Consider the following 13,954-nt stretch of genomic DNA (forward strand, 5'->3'; position numbering starts at 1 on the left):
GCACCAGTGCATAGATTGTTTTCTAAAGATCTAGTAAGTTCTTTGTGCCTGTAAAATCCGTGAAACCTCGCCTCAGATAGCATCTCACATCTCCAGGGAAAAGCAGAATATGATCTGGTCAGGTTTGCGCACTGCAAGAGATCAGGTTTCCCGTCATTGTGGATTTGGTTATTGAAATAAGCGGCTGCCAGGTGCCCTCTGGAGCTGATCTGAGATCAGGTTTTGCTGGATCTGCACGCAGTAGTTAAATACAGGAAAGCCGACCTCGGATCGGCGCTCAAGGGCATCCTATGCGCAGCACGTCGTCATTTAGTCGTCAAAGGATTCTGCAGCGTTTCATCTCGAATGGCCCGCTATGATTACTTCCTTTCCGTTAAAATGGCCCCTCTCTGCCTTCCTGCCATTTTTTTTCCCAAGCATCCTCTCCACCTTTTTGAAATTTGCCCAAAAATTATTAATGATACCGATATATTTTCCATGCGAGCATTGCTGATTTGCATGACTCACAGCGGAGAGAGAAAGAGAAAGCCGAGAGTGGGAAAGTGGGTAATGAGGGAAGGAAAGAGGAAAAAAAGAGGAATGCAAAGACGAGACGGCAGGGAGGTGGGCGGCCGCGGAGACCAGGGACTCGTAATTGCCTTCTGCAGCGAGACTGCAAGATGAGGAGAGAGAGCGCGAGAGAGACAACGCTTTGAAATTTCATCTCAGGGCTCAGGGCCATCAAAGTCTGTAGGGTGTTGAGGCCGCCGCGTTCGACAATTCCCTCTTCTTGTTTCTCTCTCTCTCCCCGTTCTGTCGGTGACAACGTGAGGCAGTTATTCTCCGGTGTCTCCGTCGTCTGTCAGTGAAGCCGTTGATAAGAGCAGAGAGCCAAGCGCTAAGTGAGTTAGACGGCCAGGCAGGCGGCAGCCGATAAACGAGGGTTGAAGGTCAGGAGAAGCCATGTCACGCTCTTAAGCTCTGCGGACAACCTGAGCCGACAGGATGCTGTGACAAGGCGTTGAGGCAGTGCAGAGTGAATGTTAAATGCTATGTTTTAGGTTGATTTTAGCAGAAAAGTGAAATTTTACTCCAGTAAATTTCAGACAAACATGCCGTTCCTCGTTATTTCGAAGTGCACTCGCGAACAGCTGCAAGACATAGCGATGCTACTTTGAGACGATACTTTTAATGAATCTTAAACTAGTTCACAAATCTCATGAATTGGAATCATCCGATCACTGCAGTTCTCAGAATAAGATTGTAAATGTAAGAACTCAGGAAAAAACATGCTGTTCCCTGTTATGTTCAGAGTAAAAAAACTCAAGACTCGCTGCAAGATATCCGATTCGTACACAAATGATTCTTTAGAGGCAGTTCTTTTCAGTAAACCTGTTGGTTAGCCATGGAGGTCTGTTTCTGCCACTTAATAAAACATAAAAAAGGTAATTGCTTTTTATCTCACAATTCTGACTTTTTTCTTGAAGTTGCAAGTTATATCATGCAATTCTGACTTTTTTTTACTATGAATTGTGTGATATAAACTCACAATTGTGAGAAAGTTTGTATCTTGCAATTCTGAGAAAAAAGAAACTCGCAATTGCGAGAAAAAAGTCAGAACTGTTAGATTTAAACTCGCAATTCTGACTTTTTTCCTCAGAACTAAGATATAAACTTACAACTGAGAGAAAGTTTGTATCTCGCAATTTTTGTCAGATTTGCAAGTTTATATCTCGTAATTCTGACTGTACAACTCGCAATTGTGAGTTTATGCCTTGCAATTCTAAGATGTCAGAATTGTGATCTAATAATTCACAATTCTAACTTAACTCACAATTGCGTGTTTATTTCTTACAATTCTGAAAAAAAAAGTAAGAATTGCGACTTTAAATCTCACAATTCTGAGTTTTTTCCTCAGATTTGTGAGTTTATGTCTCGCAATTCTGACTTTATAACACGCAATAGGAAAAAAGTCAAAATTGTGAGTTTATATCTCACAATTCTGACTTTAGTACTTGCAACTGCGATTTATATCTCACAATTCTGGGAAAAAATTCTAAATTGCAATATAAACTAGCAATTGCGAGAAAAAAATCAGACTGGTTAAGATTTAAACTCGGAAATTCTGACTTGTGTTCTCAGAACTAAGATCCAAACTCGCAATTGTGAGAAAGTTTATATCTCGCAATTCTGACTTTTTCTCAGATTTGCGAGTTTATATCTTGCAATTCTCACTTTACAACTCGCAATTGCAAGTATATCTTGAAAAAATCAGACTTTAAATCTCACAATTCTGAGTTTTTTCTTGCAATTTGCGAGTTTATATCTCACAATCCTGAGGACAAAAAGAAAAAAGCTAAACTTGAAACTGCGAGAAAGTCTGTATCTCATAATTTGGACTTTTTTTCCCTCAGATTTGCACGTTTATATCTTGCAATTATGAGAAAAGAAGTCAGAATTGTGAGCTAATAACTTGCAATTCTGACTTAACTCACAATTGCGAGTTTATATCTTACAATTCTGAGAAAAAAAAGTCAGAATTGTATGTTGTTTTTGTGCTAAATAAGTTGTGTAAGAGTTGGCTGCTCATTGTATATTCTTGCTTAGGACACATGATCACATTTCCTGTTGTTTTTGCTTATTTGCATATTTTATATTTGCATACACCAATCTTCCTTATTGACTACTGCCTAGCTGACCATAAATAATAGAGTAATTCATAAAATTTTCAACTAGATGCTATTTAAGCCGTACTTGAACTCAGAAGTAGCCTACTATTTTATGGGTAAAAACAGGGTATCTCTATGTGGGACATTATCTCATACTGTTTTGAAACCATATGCTTTTTGTATGAGGGATAAACCTTTTTTTTTTTATTGAGGAACCTTGGTCCGTGCTAAGATTGAGCATATGTTTTGAGTAACGGGGTTGATACAGAGATAGTCCTCTGTAGAAGATCCTGTGGTACGTCATCTGACAGGAACGAAGTACGGTGATTGCTATCTTCCTTGAATTTAATTTCCCGCTCTCTCTTCCTCTCTCTCTCTCTCACACACACACTCTCAAACACGTATCTGTCATCCACCAATCAGCGGTCGTTCGCCTGGTCCTGGATCGTGGGGTTTTGCCCTTCATTTTCTGCGTAATTAAATTTTGATTACCCCTTTAGCTCGGCGAGCGGGGGAATACGCCACAGCACATTCTGATTGCCGCCACACGCAGACTCATTACCGCCACACGTCCGTGCGCGCACAAAGAGTGTGCTTGCGACCGTCGGATCCCCGAGCTTTAACTCCCCTGAGTTTTTTGTTTTACCTTGTTTATGAGGTTGGGTTTCTCTCATCAGCAGCATTAGCGGCTCGGAGCAGAGATGAATGGGATCGTCCTTGCTTGGGGACACACACAAACACACACCCCGCCGCGCTCTAATGCTGCATAACTGACCTTTCTAGACGTCCTTGTTGCGAGGGCGCGCACGCTGAGAGCTCGTAGACTGCTATATAAACGGATATATGAGTAGTCGAGAAACTTCCTGCATTATCGTCTGTGCATATTGTTGAGTCTCCATTAGCGTGTTTGTGGGCGTTTTTTAATCAATATCTTCAGACATTTATTATTTGGTATTCTATGAGATGACATGGTAAGGCGACATTATTGACATGTACCATGGTATTACTATAATTTTTCAGACATTTACCATGGTATTACTATGCTTTTGATTGCCTTAAAAAATAAATACTATAATAGTACCATGGTATTCTGTGAAATGCCATACCAACAAAATACTATTGTATAATCACAGTTTTTTGGATTTGTATTATGGTAGGCCATAATTCGATATCACCATCTTCTTACAACATACAAAAAGTACCATGGTATTATTATGATTATTCAGACATTTAGCATGGTATTATTATGTAAGTACCATGTAAATACTATGGAGTATTAATTTCATTACTATGGTAAAAATACCATTTCCACTACAGTACTTCTTTTGTTATATAAGTCATATAGTACATGAATATGGTACCATGACAAATGATTTTCCCTTACAAAAAGTACTGTAGTGGTACCCTTAGAGATTAATACCAAGGTATTTTAAAATATACTGTTATTTTACGATTGCAATGTTAATATATTGTGGTATTTGCATTATATTCCAAATAATACCACAGTATTACTGTTATATTATTGCCAAAAAAAGTGCTCCTTTAGCTTGGAGTCTTAAAATTAAAACCCAAATAATAAGACTGAAAAATATTAGCATTAGTTTCTAAAAATGCCAAAAAGTGTGTTTCGGTGCTATGGTAATTATAATTGGCTTAATGTAAAAACAATAGAAGTCAATGGGCAGTCCTTATGTAGACAGCTAGATAAATGTGCGTGTGTTTGTGTTAGATTGGGTTTCGCTGCCTCTGGCTGTGCTGAACCGCTGTGAAAATGAAGAACTGCTGTGATAAAATAACCACTGCCCTTGCGGCTTCACTCTCTCTCTCTCCATCGTTTCTTTTCTTTCACTCCCTCTTTAACGCCTACGACAGCATTCTGCTTTCGCCCGCTGCACAAACTCTTAAACTGCTTTCTTTCTCCTCTCCGTCTCCTTTATAGCAGATGGGCCGACGCAAATGATTGGGCGAGCTGGGCTCCCCCCCGTCCCCGGTGTCTGGTTATTGATTGGTTAATGCAGGATGTCAGTTTAAGAGTGACGCCCTCTCTCTCCCCGACCATTTATCAGCACGCTATCAGCTCTCCACGGAAGAGCTGCGCATAAGGATGAATGCTAATCGATTCAGAGAAGGGGGGGGTGAGATTAGACGCAAGGGAGTGAGATGATATGAGACGAGAGGAGACAAGAGGGTATCTGTCCAAAGGTTCTTAACCTCTTCACCCTGTCCTAACACAACCCGTATTCAGTGTTTCCCACAGATGTCTGTGTATAGCCTAAATATTGGTGTTGATGCTCAAATGTTGATGTTTCTTATATCTGATGGTGTAGTGGCACGTTTATTCCTCAGTCTCACTGTGAAAACCAATGCTAGAAAGAAAACAAAAGCCAATACTCCAATTAAAGGTTTGTTTGTCATTTTACTGTAAGTCTCTAGCAAGAAATGTGGGCACTAAACAAACTTAGAACCTTGTGGTGAATCAGTAACAGTAAAAATAAGTAGAAATCGTCTGTATGCGTGTGTATAATGGTTAAGTTGGCTGTAGGAGGCTGCTAGTGTGCTAATCTGAGGGTATAGTGCATACAACGTCACGTCCTCTAATCTGGCCTGTGTTTAGATCTAGGTCAGATTCCTTCTACATTATCCCTGGAACGACACCAATCAGAGAGTCAGGCTGAGAGAGTAAGACAGATAGCAAGACAGAAACAGGCAGAAAGGGAAGGAGATTGACTGACAGAAAATTCAAAAGAAGAGAGCGAAAGACAGGCATAGACTGACAGATGGACAAGTTGAAAGACAGACAGGATGAGAAACAAAGAAAAGGCAGACAGACAGTGAGAGAGATCTGCCAAAAACCACAAAGTAATAGAAAGACAGGCAGAGAGGGGAAAGGATAGAAAACAAAGCTGGGATAGACAGATGTGAAGAGAAATTAATGGAAGAAAAAGATTGACAGATAAACAAGCAGAGAGACAGACTGGACAAGAAACAAAGAGGCAGACAGACAGAGTGAGAGAGACAGGCCAAGAACCACATGAGTGACAGAAAGTCAGGCAGAAAGGGAGAAAGACAGGCACTGACTGACACATTGACAAGTGGAGAGACAGACAGGACAAGAAACAATAAGAGACAGACAGAAAGACAGACAGTGAGAGAGACAGGCCAAGAACCACAAAGTGAGAGAAAGACAGGTAGCAAAGAAGAGAGATAAATTGTAAAGCAGAGAGAAATACAGAGAAATTAAAAGAATAAAAGACAGGCATTGATGGACAAGTGGAGGGACAAACAGAACGAGGAACAAAAAAAAGATACAAGTGAGAGAAAGACAGGCAGCAAGGGAGAGAGACAGAAGAATAGAAAAGCTGAGATGGAGACAGAGGCATAAAAGAAAGAGAGAGACAGACATATACTAACAGATGGACAAGCTGAGAGACAGACAAGATGAGGAAAAAAAGAGATAGAGAGACAGAAAGTGAGAGAGACAGGCCAAGAACCACAAAGTGAGAGATAGACAGGCAGAGAGGGAAAATGATAAAAAATAAAAATAAAGCTGGGAGAGAGAGAGACAGACATAAAGAGAAATTAAAGAAAGACAGGCATAGACTGACAGATGGACAAGCAGAGAGACAGACTGGACAAGAAACAAAAAGAACCAGAGTGAGAGAGACAAGTCAGGAACTACAGAGTGAGAGAAAGACAGGATACAAAGGAGAGAGAAAGAAGAAAAGAAAAGCTGAGAGAGAGACAGACATAGACTGACAGGATGAGAAACAAAAAGAGAGAGACAGACAGTGACAGAGACATTTGAAGAATCACAAAGTGAGAGAAAGACAGGCAGAGAGGGAGAGAGATAAAATGTACAGCTGAGAGAGATACAGAAAAATTAAAGGAAGAGAAATACTCACAGTTGACAAGTGGAGAGACAGGATAAGAAACAAAAAGGGTCAGACAGACAGTAGGAGAGATAGGCCAAGGACCACAAAGTGAAAGAAAGACAGGCAGAGAGGGAAAATGATAGAAAATAAAGCTGAGAGACACACATGCGGACATGAAAAGAAATTAATGGAAGAAAAGAGACAGAGAATCAGAGAGTGAGAGAGACAGGCCAAGAACCACAAAGTGAGAGAAAGACAGACAGAGAGGGAAAGTGATAGAAAATAAATCTGAGAGACAGACATGAAGAGGAATAAAAGGAAGAAAAACAGCTATAGACTGACAGATGGACAAGCACAGAGATAGACTGGACAAGAAACAGTGAGAGAGACAGTCCAAGAACCACAAAATAAGAGAAAGACAGTGAGGGAGAGAGACAGAAGAAAAGAAAGAGAGAGAGAGAAATAAAAGGAAGAGAAAGACAAACAGAGACTGACAGAGGGACAAGATGAGAGACAGATAGACTGAAGAACAGAAAGAAAGGCAGAGAGAGAGACAGGCTTAGACACCATATTGAATTTGAAATTGACATGTTTAGAAAGAGAACCTAGATAGAGAAACAGAAAAAGAGAGACAGGCGGAGGCAAACAGATAGAAAGTTATACAGACAGGCCATAAGACCACAAAGTGAGAGAAAGACAGGCATAGAGAGATACAGAAAAATAAACGGAGAGAAAGACAGTCATAGACTGACAGATGGACAAGCTGAGCAAGAGATGCCCCAAGAAACAAGAAGACAGGCAGAGAGAGACTGACAGAAAGAGAAACAGAAAGCAGCAGGCAGAGGCAGAGAAAGACAGGCAGAGTGAGAGACAGAAAATAAATGGAAAGAGGCTGGCAGAGAGCGACAGTGACAGAAAGAGAGAGACAGACAGGCAGCGAGACAGACAGGCATTTAGAAGTTGCAACAGAGTTCTAAAAACACAAAGACGAAGAGCGCGACAGACACGCTTTTTTTCCCTCTGCGTCTCCTGGCAGTAGTTAATAGATCGTGTTACGTTGATCTCTCCGGTCGCCGTGGTTACAGCACAATAGTTAATAGCCCATTTGAGTGCACACACACGCTATTATCAGAGCTCTGTGTGTGTGTGTGCCTGAGGGACGGTAAGCATATTTTCCTACGTAATGTTTGCGTAGTTAATGTACGCATGTCTGCGTGAAAGACATAGTATGCACATTGCGTGAACTTATTTACCTGCATAATTCTTTTTTGCATATAGAGCACAGGTGTGTGCATGTGTGTGTGCTGCGCTTTTTGTTTTGCTTTCTCTCTCATTTGTTTTCATGAGCAGCACAATCATACACGCACGGCCTTCGCCATGACAGCAGACGCAAATACGCACACGGCTCAACAATAGTGAGGGAACAAACAGAACAACGGGACAAAATACACACACTAGATGATGACAAACGCCGTTGGGCTCCAGAGTAACAAAAGTCAAAACAGCAGTATTATACATAATAAAACCACTGACTGATAGTATACACTCCATATACACACACACACACACACACACACACACACATATATATATATATATATATATATACACACTATATATAGAGAGAGAGTTTTGGAATATTTGTCCTCTTCCCAAATTCGTCACTGCTGAAAAACTGTAGTATATAATTTTATAAGAAGTTACATTGACCTTTTAAGATTTGGCTTACATCTACCTTGTAAATATTTATTTTTGCTATTTTAATAAAAGGCTTTCAGAGGTAAATGGCCATTACAATTTTAACAACGTTCATGTGTAATTTATGATATTTGTTGTGTTTTAAATCCAATTTTTCTTTTTAAAAATTGATCATACTAATTTCAAAGTTAAGGATTCATTAATTTGAATATACATTGAACCAAACACTAACATAACATCTTAGATGACAATGCAGTTTACTTTATTTTGGACAAAACATCCCATGTTTCAGTAGTGACTGCACATTTTCAGTAGTGACAATAATGTTTTGGTAGTGACTAAAATACAAAAAAAATTGCAGAACTTTACTAAATATTTATTTCCATCAAATAAAGGAATATTTGTTCCCTTTTCTCACTACCGAAACAATGATGACGTTTCGGTCGTGACTGTTTCGGTAGTGACAGTTTTAGATACTTTTAAACTTAGCTAAAAGATGCTAATCAGCACAAGGTTAGTTAGCATCATTCTAAACAGTTGTACACACATAAAAACTACATTTCATGGAATAAAAAAAAAACAAAAAAAAAAAAACAATGTCACAACCGAAATTTCACCACGTTTCAGACGTGGCTGTTTCGGTAGTGAAACTCTGAGATACTTTTGAACCTAGCTCAAAGATGCTAATTAGCACATAGTTAGCTAACACATTTCTAAACAGTTGTACACGCATTAAAATAACATTTTATGGAATAACACCACCCCAAAAATGATGTCACTACCAAAACTTCACCAAATGTTTTAGTCATGACTGTTTCGGTAGTGACAATTTTAGATGCTTGTGAACATAGCTCAAAGATGATAATCAGCACATGATTAGCTAACACAATTATGAACAGTTGTGCACACATAAAAAATAAATGTTATGGAATAACACCGCCCCTCCCCCCCAAAAAACAACGATGTCACTACTGAAACTTCACCAAATGTTTTGGTCCTGTCTGTTACGGTAGTGACAATTTTAGACACTTTTGGGCCCAGCTCAAAAATGCTAATCAGCACATGGTTAGCAAGCACAGTTCTGAACAGTTGTACACACATAAAAACTAAATTTTATAGAATAACACCCTAAAAAAACAATGATGTCACTACCGGAACTTCACCAAATGTTTCGGTCGTGACTGTTTCGGTAGCAACAATTTTAGATACTTCTGAGCCCAGCTCAAAGATGCTAATCAGCACATGGTTAGCTAGCACAGTTGTGAACAGTTGCACACACATAAAAATCTAACCCTAACACACATAAAAACTAAATGTCATGGAATAACACCCTCCAAAAAACAATGATGTCATTACAGAAACTTCACCAAATGTTTTGGTCATGACTGTTTTGGTAGTGACAATTTTAGATACTTTTGAACTTAGCTCAAAGATGCTAATTAGCACATGGTTAGCTAGCACAGTTCTAAAATAACACCCCAAAAAAAACAATGTCACTACCAAAAATTCACCAAATGTTTCAGTCATGACTATTTCGGTAGTGACAATTTTAGATACTTTTGGGCCTAGCTCAAAGATGCTAATCAGCACATGGTTAGCTAGCACAGTTCTGAACAGTTGTACACACATAAAAGCTAAATTTTCTAAAATAAAACACCCTAAAAACAATGTCGTCACTACCAAAACTTCAAATGTTTCGGTAGTGACTATTTTGGCTGTGACAATTTTTGAGCCCAGCTCAAAGATGCTAATCAGCACATGGTTAGCTAGTTGTGAACAGTTGTACACACATAAAAACCTAACCCTAACCCTAACACACATAAAAACTAAATGTTATGGAATAACACCCAAAAAAATCAATGATGTCATTACTGAAACTTCACCACATGTTTGGTCATGACTGTTTTGGTAGTGACAGTTTTAGATACTTTGGGACCTAGCTCAAAGATGCTAATCAGCACAAATTATTTCAATATTATATTCATAAGTTGCAGTTTAGGGGTTAGAGTTTGGAACCGCCACCTCCAAATTAAAAGTACCCAATAAATGATGATGTTACATATATTAAGCTTACAAATATTTTAAATAATATTGTGGGTTTCAATAGATAATAGAAGGATCTTAGTAAACATCTAAGATTTGAATACTTCACTGCTTTTTAAATGTGTTTTTTGGTTGTGCGACAGTTTGCACCAATTCTGTAGAATGGCCCTTATATGTTCTTCTCATCTTAATTAATGCTCTGATGTTTCTCTCTCTTTCTCTTTACACTCTGGGTTTCTCTGGAGATAATTGGTGGGCGTGTCACTGTGGTGCCAAACACACCCACATCTTTGTGACCTGGCACTGTTATTACTGTCAACTTCATGCCAACTTCTTTGATAGCACATTAATATGACGCATATTGACTTGCATTGTGCTGACATGACAACACTTATCAGATTACACAACATGTTTTCTTCCCATGCAATATCCAAACTTCTTGTACATCTCCAAAGAGTCAAAAAAAAACCAAAAAAACAGTGAATTCACTGTGTTTGTAAGTTAAGCATTTTAAGATGTGTGATAATACACCAGATATGTGTTTATTTTGCCAGTTAAAAGAGCCTTTGTACCTTCAAAGGTCTCTGTACAGACAAAACACACACTTTATCTACATTTTAGATATATCTGGTATAGACCGAAACGAAAACAAACTGTTAACTGGCTGTGCAAAACACGCACACAAACACAGGGTTCGAATAACAGCATTGCTGTATACAGCTGATGCCATCGGATGCTGTTGTTACAGGTCCATGCTTGGCTCCAGCAGATCCCTTGTTGACATCACATTACAGTGCATGTGTGTGTTTTTAAGACATCGCAAGAGTCCCAGAGTGTTTACGTATGCCTGTTTGTGCAGCTGAGACTTTTAGAAAACAACAGCAGTGCTAATAACAAGCTGGACTGAAGTACTGAGTAGTTTAGTACTTTATAAAACGAATGCAATTAATAATAACTAATAATCAATATTAATGAATTATTTATTAATATTAATAATATGTATATATGATTGAAATATATATATATATATATTATGATTATTATTATTGTTATTATTACTATTATTGTTATTACTGCTATTGCTACAGCAACAACTGAATGTACATTATGCCTTATTTAAAAATGTCTTTTATAATAATACAATAAAATAGTCTAATTATGACAATGTATATTTTATTGATGAATTGAAAGTAAATAACTTTAATACATTTATTAATTAATAATGAATATTAATTATTTATTAATATTAATAATATTTATTTTAATAATTTACTAGTATAGTATTATAATAATGTGTGTGTATATATATATATATATATATATATATATATATATTATTATTATTATTATTATTGTTGTTGTTGGTATTATTATTATTTTTATTATCATCATTATTACTACTATTACTACAGCGACGGCTGACTGTACATTATGCCTAATTTAAAAATGTCTTCTGTAATAATGATAATGTTTATAATATTTATGAATTAAATATTTATTTTAATAATATGCTAGTATTGTCTAATTATAATGTAGATATTACTGAAATGTGTTATTATTATTATTACTACTACTACAGAGATAGCTGACTGTACATTATGCCTAATTTAAAAACGTCTTCTACAATAATATTATCTAAAATATAATAATATATATATATATATATATATATATATATATTATATATTATATATATAATATAATAAATCACAATTAATTATAATAATACATATTATTTTATAATATGCTAATATTATCTAATAATAATAATGTATATATTATTTAAATGTATTATTATTATTATTACTACTACTACTATTACAGCGACGGCTGACTGTACATTATGCCTAATTTAAAAATTACTTCTATAATAATACAATAATATTACCTAATAATGATAATGTGTATATTATTTATAATAGACTGTTAAATTAAATTATATGAAAATTAATTAATGTTATAAAAATAACTGATAATAAATAATAATGAAAATATTAATTAATAAATATTATTTTAATAATATATTAATATTGTCTAATAATAATGTATATATTTTTAAAATGTATTATTATTATTATTATTGCAGTGGTGGTTGACTACAGTATGCCTAATTTATAAATGTTTTCTATAATATAATGATTTCTACAATCATATTATTAATGATAACGTATATATTACTTTTGACTTAAAATTTAAATTATGAATTAAATTATTTTATAAGAAAAATATAATGAATAATAATGAATGATATTAATTAATGCATATTATTTTAATAATATGCTAATAACATTTAATAATAATGTATATATTAATAAATAATTAATAAATTATTATTATTATTATTACAGTGGCGGCTGACTGTACATTATGCCTAATTTATACATGTTTTCTATAATATACTATAATATTATTAATGGTAATGTATATATTATTTATAAAATAGAAAAAAATATAATACAAAATTAAAATAAATAATAATGAATAATGTTAATTCATATTATTTTAATAATATAGTAATATACTCCATTATTAATGTATTATATATTATTAAAATATACTTTTATTATTACTACATTGCTGGCTGACTGTACTTTACGCCTACGTTATAAATGTTTTCTATCTTTAAAATAGTCTTTAAAAATCTATCTATCTATCTTTGTTATTATCTTTATAACAGCCTGTTTTAATTGCACAAATTCCTCAGTATTGAATTTTTTTTTTTTTTTTAATTACTTCTTGCTCTTTTAGCTGAATTAATTACAGGAGGCCTGGCTGCACTGATTGCCAAAGAACACGGTATTTACTTAAAGTATAAATCAGGTTTTACTGCCACCAGGTCAGCGGCCTAATTACTAGAAAACTGGGGGAGATTACTTCACCCCTGCTTATTATCTCTGCAAAAACAGGAGCAATCTCTATCTCCGACTCTCATTTTATGACCGCGCACCAGTGAATGTGTGACTTGAATAGCGTGCAAAGGTTAATTTCATACGCACACACATTTTTATCGGACACGTGCGGCCGCTGCCGGTTTCCTTATCGAGCTCGAAAAGGTCAGTGTGACTGAGCCGTTTGCTCTTCAACTGCTCGTGGGGTGTTTCGGATCAAAGGCCGTGATACAACTTCAGAAATCGACCAGCAGCCCTAAAAAGCAACGTTTAATCTATCTGTCGTGTCAATCGAAGTAAGCTGTTTTCTTTGAATGTGCGAGACTTCCGGTTGATTAGCCGCTGTAGTAAACAGTAAAAGTAGTCTAGTAAACGACAAAACTATTTGCGCTACAACCTAGTGTGTTTATGATTACGATAATGAATTAAAATATGATAACAAATACCAGTTTGCAATATTAAGCCGCATAATCGACTTTCTTAGCGCTAAAACAACTAGAAGCGAATTACACCGGAAGCCCCGCACATTCAAATGTCCAATTCGCCGCGCGGTCTTACGTTCGTTAAAAATAAGATGGGGAACGTGTTTTAAGGGTGTGGTCTGTATATTTTCGTCTCTCTCGCTCTTATATAACCGGCTGTGGTGGGTAAAACTCATATTTTATAACTCAATTAGAGCGAGCGAGAGAGCTCTGAGCCCCGGTGCTTTTCTCCCTGTGGGTTTGCGGTCTGGCTCATTCTCTCCGCACTTCCTTTCTTCCCTTGATCCATCACTCATCCCTCCGTCTCCAATCGTCCCTGACTG

The sequence above is a fragment of the Labeo rohita genome, chromosome 22, assembly GCF_022985175.1.
Source record: "Labeo rohita strain BAU-BD-2019 chromosome 22, IGBB_LRoh.1.0, whole genome shotgun sequence".
Taxonomy (NCBI): domain Eukaryota; kingdom Metazoa; phylum Chordata; class Actinopteri; order Cypriniformes; family Cyprinidae; genus Labeo; species Labeo rohita.